This window comes from Choloepus didactylus (assembly GCF_015220235.1).
Source record: "Choloepus didactylus isolate mChoDid1 chromosome 26 unlocalized genomic scaffold, mChoDid1.pri SUPER_26_unloc1, whole genome shotgun sequence".
In the NCBI taxonomy this organism is placed as follows: Eukaryota; Metazoa; Chordata; class Mammalia; order Pilosa; family Megalonychidae; genus Choloepus; species Choloepus didactylus.
In genome coordinates this window covers 860,833-883,955 of record NW_023637614.1, presented here as the reverse complement: position 1 = coordinate 883,955, position 23,123 = coordinate 860,833, and the positions used below count along the sequence as shown (strand labels likewise).

Below are 23,123 nucleotides of genomic sequence, written 5' to 3'. Positions count from 1 at the left end.
CAGCTGGATCCTCAGCTCTGTGTCTATCAACTACCCAGAAAGTTTTCCTAGAGTACTGGGACTGGGAAGTCCAGGTGGAAGTGCCTGCCACAGACAAACACCAAATGCATCCAAGTTAAGATAGCTTTGCAATCAAGACTTTCCCTGTGATGGGTAAGTGTGTAATCTTTTGTTTATTATGCTCACTTTGCTTTCTTTTGTTTCAATTTGTCTATTGTGTAGTAATGTTAATTAAGTTGGTCCAAGAGTCATGCATGCAAAACTCAGTGGGTTTGAGCCCCACTAACCATAACCCCAGATTTGTAGTTCTCCTTTTAAATTTTGTGCAGTTTTCACAGTTTGCATTTGTGTGAAAAACCAGTTACATTTAAACAGCTCCTACTCCTATATTCTGTCTTTATAATTTCTTTTGTTATTGCTCAGCCATGGTAAACTCTCAAAGTGTGCCAGTTACATCTCCCTTAAAAAAGTATTGTTTATAATTAGTCTGAATTTAGTAAGTGTCATTAAAATTGTTAATGAGCTATAGTTGCAGTCAGCTGGCCATTATGTGTGGTATGGCTACCCACAGCAAACTGTCTCAAGAAAGACAAAAAGTCTGTAAGGTAAAGAAAAAGTTACAGTTTAAAAATATGTGGACTTCCACCTCTGCTTTAATATAAAGCCTTCCAAAGCAATTAAATAAATGAAATAATAACGTGCTAGCCTATCAGTTTTTAAAATTAAGAAATCAAAAAGACCTAGTCAAAAGGGTCCTTGCAAAAACCTGAAATAGCTGGAAGGACATCAAAAGTAACTAATACAATTTAAAAATCAACAAAAGTGCAAATTGCCAAACCAGTGTCATAAAATAATATCTCTACTAAGGAATCTGATAATGAGAACTTTGACTCCCTCTCTCTATAAAGAATGTTTTGTTTTAAATATTTAGCATCATTCTAACATGTTTGATTTTGGTGGTAATAGCATGTTGTATAGAAGGTATAAAGAATGCTTTCCTAGTTAAGGGGAAAAGCAAGTGGTTTTGTCCTAAATGACTGATTGTTTAGGAATGTGGGATAAAGCCTCAATGGATAGGAATGTGAGATAAAGCCTAGATGGATGCAGAAAGTTGCAGAGGTTTTGTAGAGAGGAAAATTTATTTCTGTAGTCAAGGTTGAAAGATAGATACAGAAAGCTGTAAAAAGTTTGTGAAAACAATTATTTCTGTGACAAAACTTACAAAATGGTAAAAATTAGTAACAACACTGCTTAACAATAGAACCTCACAACTTAAAGAAAAAAAGTGGTTTTAGAAAAACCAAATAACATTAAATATTTTAACAACCACCCAAAGCAGTAATTAATATTCAATGTTGTGGGTATGTGCCTAATTCACAAAATATAAACATTCCTCACCATACTGCAAACTCCTCACATTACTGTCTCCTGCTGTTTTTATTAAGAAAAAAATTTCCTTAAATTATTAAAATGTTATTTCTTAATAAAAGATTGTAGAAGTGTTTTTCTGAATAATCAGTGTAGAAAGCAAAAAGTCTGTTTTATCAAAATAAATTCTTGCACTTAATGTTAACTTTATTATGTCCTTGATTGTTTAAAAAATATTTTCTCATTTTTAAAAGTGTTGTCTGTTTTTCAAACCTGACAACTTTTAACATTTTGCTTTCTCAAGGTCAAGCCCTAAAAGATATCTCTTTATTCCCAACAGTTACAAAAATTTGGTTGTTCACCTTGAAAAAAAATAAAGTGCTGAGAATGATTAAATTCATGTAATATGTTATAAGTTGCAGAAGAAATGTTTAAACAATAATAAAAATTTAAAACTTCTAGCCTTCTTTTGGTTACTAATGTGCATAACATCAAACAATAATATAGTACTGCAAGCTATGATTTCAGTTATTTTTAAAGTATCTGTTAAAAAAACAGCCAAATTTCCTTGTAAATTACATTGTTTTACTCTAATACTTTTCTAAAAGTGCTTGCAGTTAGCTACAAGTCAAAGCTACATCTTCAACAACAAAGAAAATCTTTTCAAAAAAAAGAGGAAGCAAGGCAAGTATATAAGTTATGTTCTAAATGTAAACAAAAATTAAACCTCTGTTTTGATTGAAGTGCTTGCATGTTTGGACCAAGCTCCTGGTACTGTGTCTGCATGCTTTCTCTCCATCAGAGTTATTGGTGAAACTCATTTCTGTAGTCACTAAAACTATAAAAGTTTCAACCACATCACATGGACATGCCCCAGAAGTAAATGGACACATGCTGTTACAGAAAACACCATTTACTACAAACACCTTTGCCTCTGCCTGCCAGAAAAGACTCAATCACTTAAGCTTTTCAGTGAACATTGCCTTCAGACTAGCTCTGCTGCATAGTGCCAGAGGGTGCTGTGAAACACCCCAATGGAACCCTGGAGCCCACCATACTGTTTCCCAGAGGACCAACAATGCTGCACTACAACTGTACAAAGAAGATACCTCCCAGAGCTGTAACTGCCAGAGTGATGTTGTTGAAACCTAAAAACATAATTAACACTAAGTCCTGCTCTTATGAGGGGACAGCATGTATGGTATTATAAACTTAACACCGAATGCAGCTCAGAAAAACTTGAGCATTCATTAGTGTTCAGTGCTACACATATACACCAAATAAATATAACAATGTCTCTTCAATATTAAATCATATCCAAAATAATAATAATGTTAAAATTATAGTAAACTAAATGCATTTTCTAAGTGGTTATTGAATATACCATGAAATAGAGAATAGCCCGTATTACCATAGTTTTTATTCTGTTTGTCATTTGTTTGTCTTAATTGTTGCCTGTATTGAATCTGTGAGTTTATGTCCAGAGCATCTTCCAAATTAATATAAGAACCTATTCACCCTTGCTCAGCAAAAAGCAGTTACAAGGAAAAAATCTCCACCCACTTTCCCTTTTGTAGAAGATGCTCACAAATTACCATTTCTTAAAAATAAGAAAATGTCTCATAAAAAGGAGGGATTTAATTGCTGAGTAAGTCTAAGTAAGAAATATTCAATAAAACTTTCTCTCAAATTTTCTTTCATTTTTTCTACACCTCTACAAGCTGTCTACTCCCCTTTATGGGGCCAATAATTATCCTTATATTAATTTTCCTTTTTGCTCCTTGCCTCTTGCAATGTCTAATTAAATTTATCAATAGGTCAATAGCAGCCATAGCCAACCAGCAAAACTCCAAAAACACTGCTGCTACAACAAAAAGTTAAAACTCTGCTCCTGCCACAACAAAAGCCTCACTACCAGTCAGTTCCAGCAGAAGATAGCCAAACATCAATCTGATAATGCTAGGACTTAGTTCAAAGCAACTCTTCCCCAACTCCATCCATGCCCAGCCAGAAGTAGCTAAGAGACAAGTGTGATGATCTGATTCCCTACAAAGGTTGCTTTGAGCTAAATTAAAGCATTAACCCAAAATTCAACCCAAACACATACCAATTTTTTATTAAAAATAAAAGACAGGAATGTCAGACCCCAGAAAAAAGTCTAACATATAGAAGGAATGTCTGATCCAGGGGCCCTGCTGCTTATCTCACAGAAAATAAGTGCCCCATAAAGTAAAGAATGAAGACTGTTCAAGGCTGTTCCACCCACAGTGGTGCCTCAAAGGCAGGTAAGGCAAGGTCAGATATGTCCATAAGATGAACAACCAAAAAGGCCTGTTCTCCCTAGATATATAATGCAGCTGCTTTTCTAAGAAGAATAATGCTCAAAACCCTAGCAACCAATTAGCCCAGAAATTGATAGGCACTCACCCAATCAAGGCACAGAACACACTCAGCAGCCACCCTCCCCCCTAACACCCTTCCATCCCAACATGGGTTTTTCCTTTAAAAAATGATGCACTCAGATTTTTCTTTCTTTCTTCTCACTGGCTCCCACCTGCTTTCTTCTGTTTTCTTCCACTAATAAACCTTAAACTCCCTACTTAAACCATGACTTGCTGCATTGTGTGGATTCCTGAATGACACTGACCTAACAATACATTGGGTTATAATCAAATACTATTTTCATTTTTGCTCAAATTGTCCCTCTTTGGCTTCTGTGTCTGTCCCTGACTTACATCCATCACTGTGGAGGCTTTTGTTTTCTTTGAGCACTTCCTTTCTTTATGGGGCTACAAAATGTTCAGGCTCATCTGGTTTACTTTCTTCCTCAGTGTTAGCACCAGAAAGTTCTCTAGAACACTTCAGATCATTTTATTGTAAAACATTATCAGAAGCCAGTACCTATGAGGTTGGTGTGACTGTTGCTACTGGCATGTTGTTGCTTGTAAGCCCTATCATTTGACAGTGCAAGGAAATACATTTGTGTATACTCCTGTGTATATAACTCATCCATAAATACTTGTGCATGTAACCACCTTTAACTTTATCAAGCTAAATATGAGTTCACACAGATGTCTCCAACTCTAAACCATCACCACATGGATCATCATATCCTTTCCCCCTGCTTGTTTGTAATTCATCACAGCAGGAAAAAACTGATTCTGCCCATCTATCATACAGTGTCTTCATTGTTCAATTTCAATATATAAGTACAGCAGTGCCAGAAATTTTGAGCCACATCTTTGTAGGAAATGACCCAATCAAGGAGACTACATTGTTGTGTACAGTTTCATTGGCCTTTATTTTTACAGACTCCAATAATTTCCAAAGTGAAAATTACCCCATTGTGCTCACTTGAATCTATGATATCACTCACAAAAGCCATGTTCTTTTAATCCTATCTTGTTGCTGCAGACTTATTATTGGTGGGATCTTTTGATTAGTTGTTTCCAACTGTGGGTGAGACCTTCTGATTAGAATATTTCCCTGCAGGTGTGACCCTGCACATTCAAGGTGGGTCTTGATTGGTTTACTGAGATCCTTAAGAGCTCAGAAGCTGCCACAGACCCAGACACTTGGTGATGCAGACAGAAAGATGTTTGGAAATGCTAAGCTAAGAGTGAAGCCAGAGTTTGCCACAGAGAATCTAACAGGGGACCCTGACATGCTTATAGAGAAACACCCTGGGAGAACAAGCAAGGATACACAGGAGCTGAGAGAGAGATGCTTAGAGAGAAAACACCCCAGAAACATTTTGGAGACAGCTGTTGAAACCAAACTTTTGGAGTTGCTTAGCCAAGAAATGAAGCCCAGAGTTTGCTCCCAGGAAGCCAAGTGAGAACCCACAGACACTTAAAGAGGATGCCACTGGAATAAGAAGCTGAAAGCAATGCAACCTGGGAGTAAAGGACCTGCAGTCACCATCCATGTGCCTTCCAGGCTAACAGAGGTGTTCCAGAAGCCATCAGCCTTTCCTCAGTGAAGATATACTCTTGTTGATGCCTTAATTTGGACACTTTTGAGGCATAAGAATGGTAAATTTGTAACCTAATAAATCCACTTTATAGAGGACAATCCATTTCAGGTATTTTGCATTCTGGTGGCTTTATCAAACTAGAATACCCATCCCCTTTCATCAGGTCATTTCATACAATTGTACAGTTAGATTGTTTCATTCTGCATTGCATCCTTGGATTTCCTTGACCTCCTAAATATTTTTTTTAATAAGCACATATTGTGTTTCAACATATATGAAGTTCAATAGGTTTTTACAAATGTTTAGTGTCATTGATGTATAATTACCGTGTCATACAGAATACTTTCATCACCTAAATGGACAGGCCATTTACAGACAAGGCTGTGCCATTGTCTAATTGTACATCCTATTTGAGGTATTTATACTTTTCTTAAATTATTGTTATCCAATTCCTAAATTAAATTATCTTACAGACAACTCTGTATCCATACATATAGACATAATAGTCATAAGCATATAGCATGAGTCCAAACCAGGATATTTTTAAGACTAAAACTGTGTGATATTTCTTATGCCAGGACAACATACATAAACCAGGACCATCCTAGACAACTGGTTATGTTGTAGAACATATAGGTATCACAGATCTAACCAATCATTATAACAGCTGTAACATAATCCAATGCATGGCAGTCCCTTGTTTTATATAACCAGTGATAGATGTTTAGATCACTTCCAGAATTTTGCTATTGCAATGGAAATCCTTGAACTGTATCTTTTCAAACTGTTCCAGTCCCTGATATATGTTGTTATTTAACCTGATCAGAGCCCTATGATGTACCTCTACATTAGATGTACCAGAAATGAATTGGCTTTTTTAAAGGTTTACATGGCTATAAATTTACAGTTCTACAGACATAAAAGTTCAAAACTAAGGCATCAACAAGAGGATCTCTTCACTGAAGAAAGGCTGATGGCATCCAGAGGACCTCTGTCATCTGGGAAGGTATGTGGCTGGTGTCTGCTGGTTCCAGGTTGTGTTTCAGCTTCTTTCTCAGCTCTTATCTTGGACTCTCCAAATGTCCTTCTGTCTGCAACTCCAAGCATCTCTGAGCATCTTTCAGCTCCCAAGCATCTCTCCAAGTCTCTCTCAGCTGCTCTGAGTTCCTTCTGTCTGTGAGCTCTCTTATACAAAATCAGTGATCTAATTAAGACCCACCCTGAATGGGTGGGGTCCATATCTCCATGAAAATAATTTAATCAAACATTTCCACAATATCAGCAGACTAATAAATCTGCCCCACAAGATTGTATTAAAGAACATGGCTTTTTCTAGGGGACATAATATATCCAAACTGGCACACAATGTCCCAGGCAAAGACTCTGATTACTTTCAAATACATGGGCTGGTTATTTGGAAAAGTGTGGCCAGATGTTATGGTGGTTAGGTGAGTCAGAGGACAAAGGATGATACAATGTTCCTGTACATCTAGGATGACCAACTATCCCACTTTGCCTAGGGTAGTCTTGGTTATGTATGTTGCATCAGATAATTAATGATAATTCCACCTTTTCCTTTTAAAATCTTCTCAATAAGGCAATAATTATCTAGTCACTGCCAGAATGGGGATGCTCTGGAGACAACAACGAGCCATGACATACCTTCATCAGCTACCCACTAACTGGACATCCAAGTGAAGGTGAGACAGAATGGGGAGGAGGCCTGAACACTATTAGAACACCCTTATAACCCCAAGGAGAAGCTGAGAATGGCAGTCAACAGGATGTGTGCCTTGAGCAGCCTCTCCTTCAGGTGGATGTGGGGTAGGCAAATGTGTGGCAACTTCTCAGCAGTCCTCAGACATTATCCTTCTTGCCACTTACAATCAGACCAAAGGTGATCACCTGGCCCAGACAGAATCTATCCATTCACTGGATTTAGCCAATCAAGTTATGAGTTCTACAGTGTAGGACAGGGTTCTGTGAACTGGTACTATTAAATGAGGGTGACTCTAAACACCAACTTAAATTTAGTGGACCAGCACTCACTGAGTGATTCAGAGTGGGTAGCCCAAGACATCCAAGAGCCTTGACTAAGATTTCCATCAATGGATCAACATAATTGTTTTATCTATTCCTTAGTAACTGAATAATCCTTTGCATTTATATGGTACTTATACCAAGAGTCTTCATAAACACAATGTCATTTAATTTTTACTCTCACAGCATCCCTGGAAGATAAACAGATTTATAGAATTAACCTCTTTCCTCATTTTATAGATGAGAAAAGTGAGACATGGAGAATAGGGACTGAGGTTCAAAAAACAAATGGCTGTGGAAGAGGAACCTGAGAATCTCAACAGGGACATCAGGAATTCTCATACATCATCTGAAAGGAACATATTTCTCCCCCACCTTCTCTGGGCCTCTCACTTAGGCACAGACAAGAAGTCTTCTAATACCTCACACCAAGATAAAAATGTCTTATTTCTGGTCCAAGTAAAATTTTAGAAATATTTAAATATCTTAAAAATTGACAACTGAAATTTGTATAAAACTACTTTAATAAGAGGTGAAAAAGTAAGAATTGATTTATTAGAGGTGAAGATACTTCTCAAAAGATGAATGGTGAAACAGAGGGAATGAATCAGAAAACCATCCAACAGAAATTAAAAATTATTAAGTAAACATTTAAAGATATGCAAGAATTATTCAAGTAAGATATTGTTAAATGAATATACAATTATAAAATATCCATATAAGGCTGATCTAAGCTGGGCTTCTGCTCCCCCCAAAAAAGAATGAAATCAGGATAGTTTAAGATTCTTTTTCCACAGGAAAAATCAAAACAAGACAGCAATGAGCAACATTTTTAATTAAACTCTGGTAAAGAAAGTGAGATTGTTTATGCAGTCAAGGCATCCTTCAAATTTCAAGACTATAGAAAAAAATTTAATTTGCAATTACTCAATAAAGTTTATGCTAAAGATCACTTTCTGAAGTGCTCTTTATTTCCAAATTTGCCAAAGAAATTTACAGCCGTCTGCAGGCAATCACAATTTTTTCTGAACTATTGAATATTCCCTAGGGCCTATGTAGGTCATACATACAATGTCCTAGTAGGGTTGCTCTGACATAATGGTGATTCACATTCAAAGAAAAAAGTGGATCAGCCTACCATGAAAAATATATATGTAGTGACCTTCTTTGTCTCTCATAACATCCCTGCATTTAAAGTCTATTTTATCTGAGATTAATATTGCTACTCCTGCTTTCTTTAGACTGTAGCTTTCATGAAATATTTTTTCCATCCTTTCACTTTCAATTTCTTTGTGTCCCTGTGTCTAAGATGAGTCTCTTGCATGAAACATATTGATGGTTCATATTTTTGATCCATTCTGCCAATCTATATCTTTTAATTGGGGAGTTTAATCTATTTACATTCAACATTATTACTGTGAAGTCATTTCTTGAATCAGCCATCCTATCCTTTGGTTTATGTTCGTCAGATATATTTTTTTCCTCTCTCTCTTATTGTCCTTTAATGAACCAATATTGAATCTCTTCAGTTCTGAACCTTTCTCTATATCTCTCTCTCCTTTCTTTGTTTCTCTGTCAGTAGGGCTCCCTTTAGTATCTGAAGTAGGGCATGTCTTTTATTAGAAAATCTCTCAGCATTTGTTTGTCTTTGAAAAATTTAAACTCTTCCTCAAATTTGAAGGAGAGCTTTGCTGGATAAAGTATTCTTGGTTGGAAATTCCTCTCTCAGAATTTTTAACACATCATGCCACTGCCTTCTCACCTCCATGTTGACCACTGAGTAGTCACTACTTAGTCTTATGTTGTTTTCTTTGTATGTGGTGAATTTCTGTTCTCTTGCTGCTTTCAGAACTTTTTCCTTCTCTTCTGTATTTGACATTCTGATCAGAATATGTCTTGGAGTGGGTTTATTTGGATTTATTCTATTTGGTGTTTGCTGGGCATTTGTGCTTTGTGAATTCATGCTGTTTAGAAGGTTTGGGAAGTTTTCCCCAACAATTTCTTTGAATACTCTTTCTAGACCTTTACCCTTCTCTTCCCCTTCTGGGGACACGGTTGAGTCTTATATTTGGATGTTTTATTTTATCTATCATATCCCTGAGGTCCATTTTGACTTTTTGAAATTTTTCCCCTTTCTTTCTTTTGTTTTTTCATTTTCTGTTCTGTGGTCTTCAAGGTCATTGATTCATTGTTCAGCTTCCTCTAGTCTTGTAGTATGAGTATCCAGAATCTTTTTAATTTTGTCAATGGTTTCTTTTATTTCCATAAGATCATCTTTTTTTTTTTTAATTTGCTCTTGCAGTTTCTTCTTTATGTTCTTCTAGGGTCTTCTTCATGTCCTTTATGTCCTGTACCATGCTCTTCTTCTTCATGTCCTTTATATCCTTTGTCATGCTCTCAGTCTTTAGTCCTCTGATTAATTTCCCTGAGTACTGTGTCTCCTCTGATCTTTTGATTTGGGTGTTTGGGTTTGGTTTATCCATATCATCTGGTCTTTTCATATGCTTGAAAATTTTCTGTTGCTTTTGGCCTCTTGGCATTTGCTTTACTTGATAGGGTTCCTTTAGAATATGTAGAATTATTCAAATGCTAATCTCTAATTTATCTGATCTCCAGCTTCATGGAGTCCACTTTCTCTAACCAGCAGATGGCATCTTTGAGTCACATATTCCCCTCAAGTCAGTTGTCCCCAACTTTGTCTTTGTGGTGTGTGGTGGTCTGATTGTTGTGTGGTCCAATTGGTGCACCAAGTTTGGGTGTGTTGTTGGTGCTGTCTGCCCTGAATGTGGGGTATGTGTCTGAGTAGTTAGGAAGGGAGGGCAGCTTTAATAATCAAATCTCCCCAGTGTTCCTGGAGACTTAAGGCTGTTGCAAGATGCTAAACCTTCATTTCATTCTCTGCACAGATAGTCTCTGCCACTGACACACAAGTCCTTGTTATTGGGGTTTGGTCCCTGGGATTTCCAAGTGGGTCCTTCTTCCAAGCTGTGCCATTCTAGGGTCTCTGCTGAGGTAAGGTTTTTCTACATCACAAGTGTGTGCCATCCCTCAAGGAAAGTTCTGGGCTGCCGGGCCAGGTAGGTGCATTCCCAGCCTACTGTAAGGATGGCTGTATGGGGAGTGTTAATTTCCCCCTTTTCACACAGCTCTGCCTTCCCTGCTCTGGGACAATTAGCTGTGAGTGCACAAAAGGCTATTGTCCATGCCTGATGTTGTAGTGTGTGCACATGTTCCTGGAAACACTTCCTGTCACACTGAGTTTTTTGGCACAGCTCTGGGCTGTGGTGCTGGTGCCAAGCAAGATCATTCCCAGCCTACCAGGAAGATGGCTGCAAGGGGTGTGGTTATTTTCACCTTTTGGCTCACCTCTGCCTCCCTTGCTTTGAGACAATTAGCAGCAGGTGTGCAAAAGGCTATCTTCCATGCCAGATATTGAGGTGTTTGCACAGCATTTTCCTGCAATGCTTCACTGTGTGGTTCTCACTGCCATATCTGCAGCTGCTTTTGTTTTTTTTTTTAAAGAACCAGTACTCCTCCAAATGCCAACCCATGGTTTCCCCACACTGTAGCATGGCTGCCAGATATTCAGTGGCTTGCTTAGTTGTTTCAGATTGCAGAACCCTGGTTTCACCAAGTGCATGGTCCCTGTGAATTTAATAGACCTTGTCCAGCTGGTGCATCACTGGAACTGATGTTCTGGGTCACTTTCTGGCCTTTCTCTAGTATTTTTCATGGAGGTGTTTTTTTGCCCTGTCTCTCCTAGCTGCCGCTTAGGTTCTCCCCCCAGTTATGGTCTTAAGGCCATAAAGTGTCCAAGGTAATGCATCAACAATTGGGTAACTTCCTCACATGCTCTTTCAGGTAATGTGAATGCAAAGGGATGTCCCCTGGGTAGGGTGGCTGGGGACTGGGGACCATTGGTAGTGGAGTGTGTCATTCAGGCTGGCACAGTAGAGGATGCAGCTGTCCCTGCCTCAGAGAAAGAGAGGGGCCATCACCAGATGTGGGAGAGTCTCCATCTGCAGATGGAAGTGTATCTGTGGCAGGATTTACCACCATGGAGACCCTTGGCCCCTGCTCCCAGCAAGTGGCCCTGAAGGAAATGAGACTCCTCTCCTCCGTCTTCTCCTCTTTCCTCTCTCCCTGGGGCCAAGGTCTCTGGCTTATCACAGACAGGGGATTAGAAGGGCAGGTGGGAGGTGCCCAGCCCACATTTCACAGGGTACCTAATCCCAACAGCTGTGCTCACCAGTGGCCCTGGGTCTCCTTCCCAGTGCTCTGATTGTAGCCCCAGGTCCTCTGAGGTGGGAGAAGGGCAGGGTGTTGGTAACTTGGTGACATGGAGGAAGAATGGTGAGATGAGGGCCTGGCACATGATCAGCACCAAATCCATGAGGGGTGGTATCCTCATTGTCATCATAAACAGTGACAGGGGAGGAAACTGATGCACAAGCTATGCCCCTCCCAGTATCACACATGAGAAGGCTGCACAGCCAGGACTCTGGCACAGACACTCAGACCTAGGAGCTCTGCATTTAATTTTGGACCTTCCCACCCACTAGTATAGGGCTGCAGGTCTTGCTCTGAGCTTCAGAGCAGCCCAAGGGAAGAGGGTTCCAACATTGCAGTGTCTGGTAAACAAACACTGCTTACTGGAGAAAGGGGAGATGATTCCTTTTATTGCCCAAGACAATGATCTTGCACAGTTCCAACCAATACCCTGTGGTACTATTGCATTACTCAGCCTGGAGGTCTCAAGGGTCAAGTCTCTCCATGCAGGTGCTGCCACCTAAAATGTAAGCCTCAGCCAGGTGAATGATCTGGGGCCAGATGGTGTGAAGCTCATCTCATGTCATGAGAGTCCCCTGCCTGCCAGGGCTTTTAGAAGAGCCAAGCTCCAGACTAGGCCCTGCCTCCCCAGAGCTGCCTTCCAGATGTAGGGCAAGGACACTAGACAAGGAAGCAGAGGCTGATGGCAGGACTCACCATGAGAAGTTCCATGCAGACCACACATTCAGAATAGGGCCAGGGATGTGTGGAGTCTTTGCTGTGTGTGCTGCTCTAAATAGGTGGTCTGCACAGGTTTGTCTGCATCTGGGACTTGGTGCAAGCCACACAGAGTGTCAAGAACAGGGCATAGTAGGGGCTGGGTATCCTGGAGCAGAGATGGCACAGCATCCCAGTTAAGGGCAGGGAGCAGGAGCCACATACAGTCTGTCTGTGTGTGTGTATGTGCATGTGGGGTGGATTACAGCCCTTAAAAAGTGTAAAAGCTGTTCTTAGCTCATGGACCACAGGATTACAGGCCATGCACTGGGTTTGGCACACTGGTATGCCCTCCAGTCCTAGATGAGGAGCAGGTGGCTCCTGGTGCAGGGCTGCTTGCCAAGCTATGTCCCCAGTCACTGGGGACAGGTTTTGAGAAGGGAGAATGGAGCTCCCTTTTGTTTTGTGATATATGACATGCAGTTTAGGCCTCAGTGAGGTTGTTTGACACCACTGGGGTCATTAGGATAGGTGTCAGGGACTCCCAACACTGGGGTCACTAGGAGAGGTGTTCCTGCCTTTGGGAACTCCTACTTCTGGGGTAACTAAGAGAGGTGGTTCCCCCAGGAGAAGAGTGACTGAATAATTGACAGCTGATCCCTTAGCCACACATCCAAAAAGCCCTCTACAAAACAGATTTGCCTGTCAAGCTTGTGGTGGTGGATGGTGCACAAGTTCCTGGGTCCACCCATGGAAAAAGTCAGGCTCAAGAGTGGGCCATGTGGAGGTCAGGAGCTCTGTTTTTGCCCTACACCTGTGACCCTGACCTGTTGTGCCAATTTGGATGTGTTATGTGCCCACAAACACCATGTTCTTTAATGCAATCTTGTGGGAGCAGACATATTAGTGTTAATTAGGTTGGAATCTTTGGATTAGTTTGTATCCATGGAGATGTGATTCACTCAATGGTGGGTAATACATTTGATTAGAGATTATTCCATGGAGCTGTGGCCCCACCCATTCATTGTGGGTCTTGATTAGTTTACTGGATCCCTATAAGAGCTCAGACAGAAGGAGCTCAGTGCTGCAGCCAAGAGAGACGCTTTGGAGATGGCCATTGAAAGTAGACTTTTGCTAGTCTGGTGTTTGCCTGGGAGAAACTAAGAGAATACCCCCAGATACCTAGAGAGAAACACCCTCAGAGAAAGCCATTTGAAACCAGAATTCCAGAGCAGATGCCAGCCACATAACTGTGCCTCCCTGGCTGACAGAGGTTTTCCAGATGGTACCTGTTCAGGTTTGCTGATGCTGCCAGAATGCAAAATACCAGGAATGGATTAGCTTTGATAAAAGGGGTTTATTTGGTTGCACTTTACAGTCTTGAGGCCATAAAGTGTCCAAGATAAGATATCTACAATAGGGTACATTCACTGAAGGATGGCCATTGGCATCCAGAAAACCTCTGTTAGCTCAGAATGCACTTGGCTCACATCTGCTTGCTCCCATGTGGTGTTTCAAAATGGCACTCTCCAAAATGTTGTTCTTGTGGCATTTTGTCCTCTCTTAGCTGCAGCTGTTCTCTAGAATGTCACTCTTAGCTGCTCTGAGGTCCTTCTTCTGTGAACTCCTTTATATGTCTCCAGTGATACAAATAACACCCACCCTGAATGGGTGGGGTAATGCCTCCATGGAAATTATCCCATCAAACATTTCACTCATAATTGATTCACATCTCCATGGAAACACTCAAAGGATTCCAATCTAATCAACACAAATATGTCTGCTCCCACAAGATTGTATCAAAGAATATGGCTTTTGGCAGGATATAATACATCCAAACCAGCATAGTACCCTACTGTTGATGTCTTTGGACACTTTTATGGTCTTAGGAATTTAACTTTGTAACCAAATAAACCCCCTTTGTAGAAACCTATTTATTTATAAATACTTATTTATTTATAAAAAACTAATTATTATGCCTAATGGAAGCATTAGCCAACCAGAACACCTGGGGTCTGCAGGTGGGTCAGGCACCTGTGGACCTTCTGGGTTTACAGGGAGGGAGCTGGTAGCCCCTTTTCAGATTGAGGACACAGAGGCAATTGTGGGGATGGGGGAGCATGAGGGTTGCTTCCTGGAGGGTGCCCCTGAGGAGAGAGCAGACTTGGGGGTCCCTGTTCTCATAACCTTCCTCCTCACTGTTCTTGTCCAGGCACCCACCACACTCTTCCCTCTGTGCAGTGTCTAAAGAGCTGGTAATTTCCCAGAGAGCTTCACAGAAGCTGCAGGATCTTGCCTTGAGTGTGTGTAGCAGGCCCAACAAGGGCCAGAGGGTGAGAGCAGAGGGCAGGGCTGCTTCCCCCAGGCTGTCCCCTCTCTGGGGTTCTCCACCCCACCTAACCAGCTGCTGCCACCTAGAATGCTCTCCCACCAGTGGTCTGCCATAGAATGCTTCCTCACCAACTGATCTCATTAGCATGCACCCACCTCTATAAATCCCCCAGAGTATACCTCCTAAAACCCACACCCCCACAATGCTCTCCCTAGCATTCTTGCCCCAAAATTTCACCCCCAGCATGTTCTCCTTAGCAGTTTCCCCACTAGAGTACTCCTCAACTGGATATTTCCTCTATGACACTCCCCTCCCCCACAATGCTTCTCCCCCAGGACATTTCCCTCAAACCTGCTTCTCCCTCAGAATGTTCATCACCCTAGTTTGCTTACCCCACTTGGCTGGTACTTCCCTGGGGGGTCCCTACCAAGAGTCCAAAGTCCAGGATGTTTCCCCCCAGGCTGCTTCTCTTCCCAGGGGTGCTCCCCTTTGGGTGCACCCCCCCATGAATTCTCACCCCAGGCTGCCTCTCCCCCTGGATGCTTTCCCCATGGGTCTTCCCTATGGTGACTGCCCCAGGTCTCCTGAGTGTTCCCCACCCAGTAGCTCATTGTCTGATGGGCAGCCCTGTCCCAACTGGACAGTCTGCATACACAGAGGCTTTGTTTTGCCATGTGGAGCTAAAACTTTGCCAACCATGTGGCTTCAGTTGATGCACATTAAACATCTCTTGTGTGTAGGCCCTGAGTGCTTACAATGAGGGAGAATAGACACCAAACAAGGGTTCACCCCAGGAGAAAAGCCCTTGGATAGCTGTGAGCCCAGCAGGTTGGAAATTCCATGCAAGTGGCAGGAGTGGGTGTGGGATGGGGGCAGGAGGGGCAGGCACTCCACACTGAAAGAAAAGGAGGCCCCTCTATCTCAGCACCTGATTGCTTCACACCATCCTAGTTCTTCTCTGAGCTGTGGTCCTTCTACCTCAGAAAGAAAAGGCACCAGGCCAGGTACAGAGCCCCTGAAGTCTTGGCCACACATGGGGAGCCTAAACTCTGTCATTCATTCTTCCATTGAATTATTTATCTTGAAGTTATTAAATTCTACAAGCTTTCTCCTGATCTCTGGCTTTTCCTTCTAATAGACCATGTTACATTTGGAGATTGACTCATGTCCCTCACAAAAGGAATGTCCAGGTCCCAACCCCTGGTCCTGTGGGTGTGAACCCACTTAAATATAAATAGAACCTTGGAACCTGTTATTATTTAAGATGTGCCCAAAGTGAACGAAAGTGGTCCTTAATCCTATATGTCTGAAAGTCCTTATTAATAATGGAAATGGAGATGGATAGAGATGCCTAGGGGAGCATCCAGAAGCTGGAAGTTAATGGAATTTGGAAGAGAAAGAAGATCCTGCCATATGCATTACCATGTGACAGAAAAGCCAAAGAACCACAAAGATTGCTGGCCAGCCAAAAGATACCAACCCTGGAAGGAAGCAAGTCTTCTAGGCTCTGAAACTATGAGCCAAAAAATTTCTGATGTTAAGCCAACCTTCTATTTGTTTATTTACTCAACAGCCAGGAAATGAATGCATTACCTTCTTATGGCTACAGTATCGTCTTGTGTTTCTCTGAGGATGTTAATTTGAAATTTTTAAAAATATTCTTCACTGTCCAAAAGGGTCCTTTTGAGATTGAATTCTGTCCCTGCTTTGTATAAAGTAGGATGCACAGACAGAAAGAGGATGAGGTTCCTCCAGAAGTGATTTTTAGTCTTTCCATGTTTGTCTTCCAACTGGCTGCTTTCTTTCACCATTGAAGATACACATGTGCTTGTCCCTTTTAAACAGTGTGGTTGGCATGGGGCCCATGTCTGTGAATGAGGATAGTCAATGTAGATTTCAGGTTGGGATGAGGGAGCTGGTCTTCATGTCATGGACCAGAAAATGTAATTTGCTACCTTCTTTGGTCTTCAAAGATCATTCTCTCCAAGTTTCTAGAATTCTCTGCCCATGGGTTGCTGCTGACTCCATACAGACACTCGGCCAGAATTTTAGGTCTCCTAGCTGCCAAAGCAAATTCCAAGCAACTGGCTTAAACAAAGAGAATTTATTGGCTCATGGTTTTGAGTCTAGGAGAAGTCCAAAATCAAGTTGCCATCAAGGTGATGCTTTCTCACAGAGGACTGTGATGTGTGGGGCTGGCTGCTGATGATCCATGGTCTTGAATTTTTGGTCACATGATATTGACCTGGTGGCCTCTCTTGGCTTCTGTCTACTCCAGCTTCCATGGACTTTCAGCTTCTGGCTGCCCCATTTAGCCTTCTCTACCTCTGTGACTTTCCCTCTAAGCCCTTCAGTAATAGGATTAAAACACCTCCCTTTTTGACTGGGTTACACCCTAACTGAAGTAAGCTCATCAAAATGTTGACAGTATGAATTAAATTTAAGAACATGTTTTTCTGTGGTACAGAGCTGCAAACTATCACAGCCATTTACCCTGCTCTTTTGCCACCATGCCCCCTACCTGTTCCTCAGCTTTACATCAGATGCCTGTCAGACATGGGCCTTCTATCTGCTTCCTGAGTCTGCAGAACTTTGGACCTTTCACACCTGCTGATCACCTCACTACTGACATTACACAACTTCACTGTTCTGGGCCCATAGCTACTTACTTCTCTTCTTCTTGGAGGGAGAAGATCTAACACATTCTTCTATGTGTTTGAACCAGACATGGTCATATTAGCACTTAAACAGCATTTCTTTTACCTGAGAGGGCTTTGAAAGTTTCCAGGGAGGAGGAAACGGAGGAAAGGAAAGTTAGAGTCATGGGCCAAATGACCACAGAGTTTTGTTTGATCAGAGTGTCCTGCACAGCTGGCCACCAGGTTTAAGTTGTTGCTCTGTGGATGTGAGTTCCATATAGGGAGGAGAAAGGGTTAGGGGCCTGGCCAGGCAAAAGTTATTTTGCATCTGAGATGACGGGATGTAATTTTGTCTTTTTTCTTACAAGAAAACTTTGTAGACTCAGGGCATAAATGAACCTCCAATCTCAACTTGCTTCTCTCCTACATTTCTGTCCACACAGAGATTTTTACATCCATGGCAGCTTGTCTTTAGCAATGAAAGATACTCTCCAAAATATTTTAGATAGAGAGAAAGTGGGCAGAGCAAGGTAAAGTAGTCACACCTTCTACCTTAATGAGGACAAGATAAAACCTAATGTGCAGATGTAAAGGTGAAAGGTGAAACCCAAAGTGACAGGTAAAATGAAAAGGACAAAGGGCCAACATCCCAGCCACATAAGGAACCAGCCACAATTGTGGCTTGTGATGTCTTGGGTTCCTAATGGGTGATGGGGTGGAGGTGCACAAAATCTGAGGTTTAGTCCCTGAGACCCAGTATTGGTGTGAGGTCTGCAATTTTCCATAATGATACCTGTGACAAAGCAAATTTTTTTCAATTCATAAAATACATTTATATGTATCTTTAAAAATGGGCTAAAGAAAGCCAAAAAATATGAGTATAGAAAAAAATGGAGATAAAATTCAAAATGTATGGTCTATTAACATTTAAGACTTGCATTTATATTTGTAAAATAATTATTTCCCTGTAGCTACATTTGTGCTTAGAAGGTCTGACTTTTAGAATAAAAATTGAAAAATTCATATATCATGTTCTCAAAACCATACCCCTCCCTTTCTCTGTGCAACTATGAAGGCTTTTAACTTGGCAATTGTAGACATGCACTAAAATAGAGAGTTCTTCTCTTATAAAAAATTTGTAGAACTTTAAAAATTGTAACTCACCCAAACTCCTGTTTTTCATGCTTAAAAAATACTTAACATTTGGGATATATGCTTGTCTTGACAGAGCAAGGACTGCTATGTCTGTAAGACTGTGGTAGTCAATCACTATAATGTGAAAATAAGAAATATATTTTTATTCAAATGCAGGCCTCTGAAATAAAAACTAAGTAGACACTCTTGATTCATCTTGTGCAAGGCCCTGAAGAATAGAAGAATAGCAATGAGTCTTTAAAATCAGTTTTTCATTTCCTCAGAAAATCCTACCATTATCATAGAATGCTCTAGTAAAGAAATGTCTATTCTTATACCATGAAAATGAGATGTAAAATCCACATGAGCTCAGTAACTATTTAAATGACCCACCTACCTTCTTCCATCATTTATATTAACTGTCAATCCTATTAGTAAGCAAGTTATTACACAAGACTTAAAACACAAACTTGCTGAGGTTGTTTCAAATGTATACACATAATATTGATGAACTTCTTAGTTTTTTCATTTGCTTTTCAAATTCAGATTAGAGGAAGCCTTTTTCATTTAAAGCCCTTGTACTCTTATATATTCAAGGTTTTTATCATCACTATTTTGGTATCTTGATTCTCCATGCTTCAAGACAAAAAAATCTTCAGTCATAAGTCTGTATCTTCCTAGAGCTTCATGCAGTTTCACTGGAGCGTCTAAGTAGTGCTCATTTGCTAAGACAAAATTTCCCCAGTGAATTGCCACAGATTTCTCTGCTTGAACATCAGTGTGAATCCTTACAGCTTCTTCTGGGTCTATGTTCTGCCATTTCATAAACCACCTGGGTTCATAACCTCCAATAAGAATAGCTGCAAGGCCAAAAGGTCCAAATCTTTTTCCTATCTCTTCAAAAGCAGGGCAATAACCAGTATCTCCTGCAAAAAAAGAAGCTATTCCAAGGTCTCAAGACATACCAGCTGCCCCACAGAACCCTATTGTCATCCATTAGAGTCTTCTTGCAGCAGTGCTGGGATGGTGGATAGACAAAGGTGACCTTATCATGTCTGGAGACACAATTCTCCTCCCACTGGTACAGCTCAATCATATTCTCTCAGCTGTATTTCTGCATCCAGTCAAGGAGACCCAAAGGCACAAATCATCTCAACTCATTACTGAATCACTCATTCAGAGCAATGACAGAACTGTAGTCCAGGTGATCACAGTGGTTTTGACTGATAAGGACCACATCTATTGGAGGCAGCTTGCTTATTGTGCATGGAGGATGATAAAAGCATTTTGGACCCATGTACTGTGGTGGTGAAGCATGATGGCTAAAAATGGGATCCATGAGAATTATGAGCTCATCCATTTCTACCATTACTGTTGCATGTCCCAGCCATGTGACTTTTAAGCCAGCTTCCTTCACTCCAGCTTCTTCAGAGTCATTGCTTAAATAGGGCTTAAGCACTGAGGGTTCTTTATCAAGTTCCACTTTGGAATGTGGAATATTGCTGTGATCTTTTTCTATAATCAACAATCTGAGGGCATTTGGATTAGAGGGATTTCTCCAAGTTGGCCAAGGGTTAACAAAGCTCCCATCTTTTCCTTTTTTGATTTAGCTATATATTCCTCTAATCTGTAATCCAGTTTGTAGCTTTTCCTGGAAAACCTAGAAGAATCACTTCCTCCAGAATTCTGTGCTGAATTTTGGCATTTTCTTACTGCTTCTTTAAAATATTGGCTGCTTGTCATCACAGGCTGGTAGCTTTCAGTTTCATCCATGTCCTTTGATGAGAAACCCCAGTGAGGGATGGCCCAGTGCATGCACTGCCATGGCCATTCCCACTGCTGCTTCTCAGCTGCAGGCCACCAAATCAAAATTTTAAGACAGCAAAATCTGACATTGTTTTGGACTCTGGAAGCAAAGACCAACAGAGCAGAAAAGTGCTGTAGATTGCTGGTGTGACCATGCTTTCTCAGAGATATGAGGCCCCAGCAGGGCTGAGGCTGGTGCCCTTGGTGAGGCTGTTGCCCTTGGCTGAGCACTCATGAACATCCATGCTGCCACCTGACTCTCTGCTATGAGCTCCTGCTTGTGTCCACAGAGCCTGTGTTCCTTCATCCTGGCAGTGGGTGGTGCAATTTCTTTGCATGCAAGATTCACTGACCCACCCTGGGGGAACACCTGGAGCTTGTATCTGGAAGAGGGTCCAGGCACCATCTGTGGACAAGCAGACATACAGGTAGGGGGCTATCTGGTGATGCAGACCCCACTGCAGCCTCTGGATTTCATCTTCCCCCAAATGTAATCACTGCAGAGCCCTAGGCCTCTAATGACTCTAGAGGTGACAGAGCTGGGGATTAAGGGTCTAAGAGGGGACAGCCTGATCCACATACCAGGCAGGTTGGACTTTCCTTGTGGGTTTATGGAAATGAAAAGATGACCAAACTCACCAGGGCTGGGGGACATGGCAGAAGACAGGAGAGACAGAGGATAGGGGCACTGAGGGCTGAGTGTGTGTCAAGTTAGCCTAGTGTAGGTTCCTCCCTCTCCCATCCTCCAGTGGATGCCCCAATGTGTCCTCACAGGGACTGCATCCCCTGGGAGCAGGGGTCTCCCCATTGTGGAGCTGAAATCCCTGTGGACTGGGTAGTGCCCATGGAGGACAGAATCTGTCCCCCAAATCACAAGCTCTGCTTGATTAAGGAACCACATTGTGAGAAAAACCACACTACTTGCCTGTAGTCACCCTTACTCTTGTCACCATGAACCACTCTTGGACTCCCATCCACACACCCATTTGTGTGCTATTCCCTCTCCATGTGGCCATTTCATTCCTTCTGCTCCCTCTTCATACTCCAAAGATTCCTGCCCACACTCACTCCAAGTGATAAGCTTGTTTCCTTCTGCTTAAACACAGCTTCTTTGAGGCATAATTGACACTATAAGCTTCATAGTTTTAGATGCTACAGTTGTTATGGTTTGATGTGTTGACATGTTTCCACTTCTGAAGCCAAGGCTAAGGTAATGAGCACAACCACCAACTGCAGAATTCCCACCTGCCATTCTCTGTCCCCCACCTCCCTCTGTCCCCATCCTCAAGGATCTCTGATGTGCATTCTGTCACTGTGGATTCATGTGTATTTTCTAGAATTTCATCCAATTGGAATGGAATCACACAGCTTTACTCTCTCTCCCTCTGTTTCCTTTTGTCTGGTGTCCTTAGCTTGGCATAGTTGTTTGGATATGCATTGATGTGACATTATCCACAATCCATTCCTCTTTATTGCTGAGGGGTTCCATGATATGGATGGGCCACAGTTGGTTCATGTACTCCCTATTGATGGATATTGGGGTTGGTTCTGCTTTGTGCATTGCAGATAAAGCTGCTATGAGCCTTCAGGAACACACTCAAAGTTGGTGGTGCATATGCTTTAATTTCTGTCAGATAAAAAACTAGAAGAGGAATGGTGGATCCTGTGGCATCACTGGGCCTGGCCAAGCAGCTGCACCTGTTTCTTCCATCCCTTCCCTCTTGCCTACCCCAAGTGGGTCCAAGTGGCTTATTCTCTCTTTTCACAGCCTGGGCATGCTCTGACCTTGGGACACTCACTTCCTTTCCATTCCTACCCACAGGATTCCTTCTTGATGGGGTCTAATCTGACACCCAATCTAAATTTGCTCTTCACATGTCAGGTTGCATAGACCCTGCATGTGTAACACTGCCCCTCTAACCTCTTGTCTATCATCATCATTGTCCCACCAGCAACACTGGATAGAGTTTTGTCCCTGAGGGAGATCAATCATCTGGATGTTTCCTGATGTGTAGGAAGTACTCACTGGTGACTGTTTTTACATTGGATTTCCTTGGCTCTTGGAATAGAGCCTCTTCTGCCACTCTGTCCCTTTTTCCAGCCCTCTGGAGCTGGTTCACACCTCTCCCTCCTTCCTCAAATCATGTCCACATGGAGCTGAATAAGCACCTTCAATCTGCCCAGATGAGTCCTTCCTGTGATGTTCTGTTGGTTCACTCCTATCAACTATTTCCACTGAGGAGGCATGGAAAATGGGCTGTACTAAAACCTTTGGGTTAATGACCTCAGCAAAGATGAACTAGGTGGAAGATAAGACTGGGGAATGGGAGGGGAGCTGGGTGTCACATGCTGTGGGAAATTACTTCTAAGCCCAGGGCTCCAGGGGTGGCTGGGGAATATCTGGGGTAGAAGATTGAAAGGGAGGGTCCTAAAGCCTGGCCACAGGGTGTGATGCTGTGTTTGGTTCTCCAGATGCAACTACCCAATTGTTAGGTCTCCAACAGTGCCATCTTGGAGTCACAGATGCTCCTTGAGTTTTTTTTTTTTTTTTTTTTGTGGGGTGCATCTGGGCTGAGACTTGCCCTGCCATTGAGGAACACCCCAGGGGGCATGGAAGGGGTTGGCTGACAGTTCAAGATGATGAGTTACAAAACTATATCTTGAATTAAAGAAGGAGGTCTCCAGAGTTCCCTGGAGCAGATTCCCTGTGTAGCTCTGGGACTTTTTTTTAGCCCACTGCCATGTTTGAATATTTAGTTGGCTACTCCCTATAGTGGAGAAAGCATTTGAGAAATGTCCACCAAAGGAGCCCATGGAAGTCTGTTCCCACTCAGGCAGCAAT

At 41.9% G+C, this 23,123-nt stretch overlaps 1 pseudogene; it reads right to left on the bottom strand.

Annotated features, from left to right (window-relative positions):
- Positions 1 to 19,042: 19,042 nt before the first annotated feature.
- On the bottom strand, positions 19,043 to 20,248 carry LOC119525705 (annotated as a pseudogene).
- Positions 20,249 to 23,123: the final 2,875 nt, after the last annotated feature.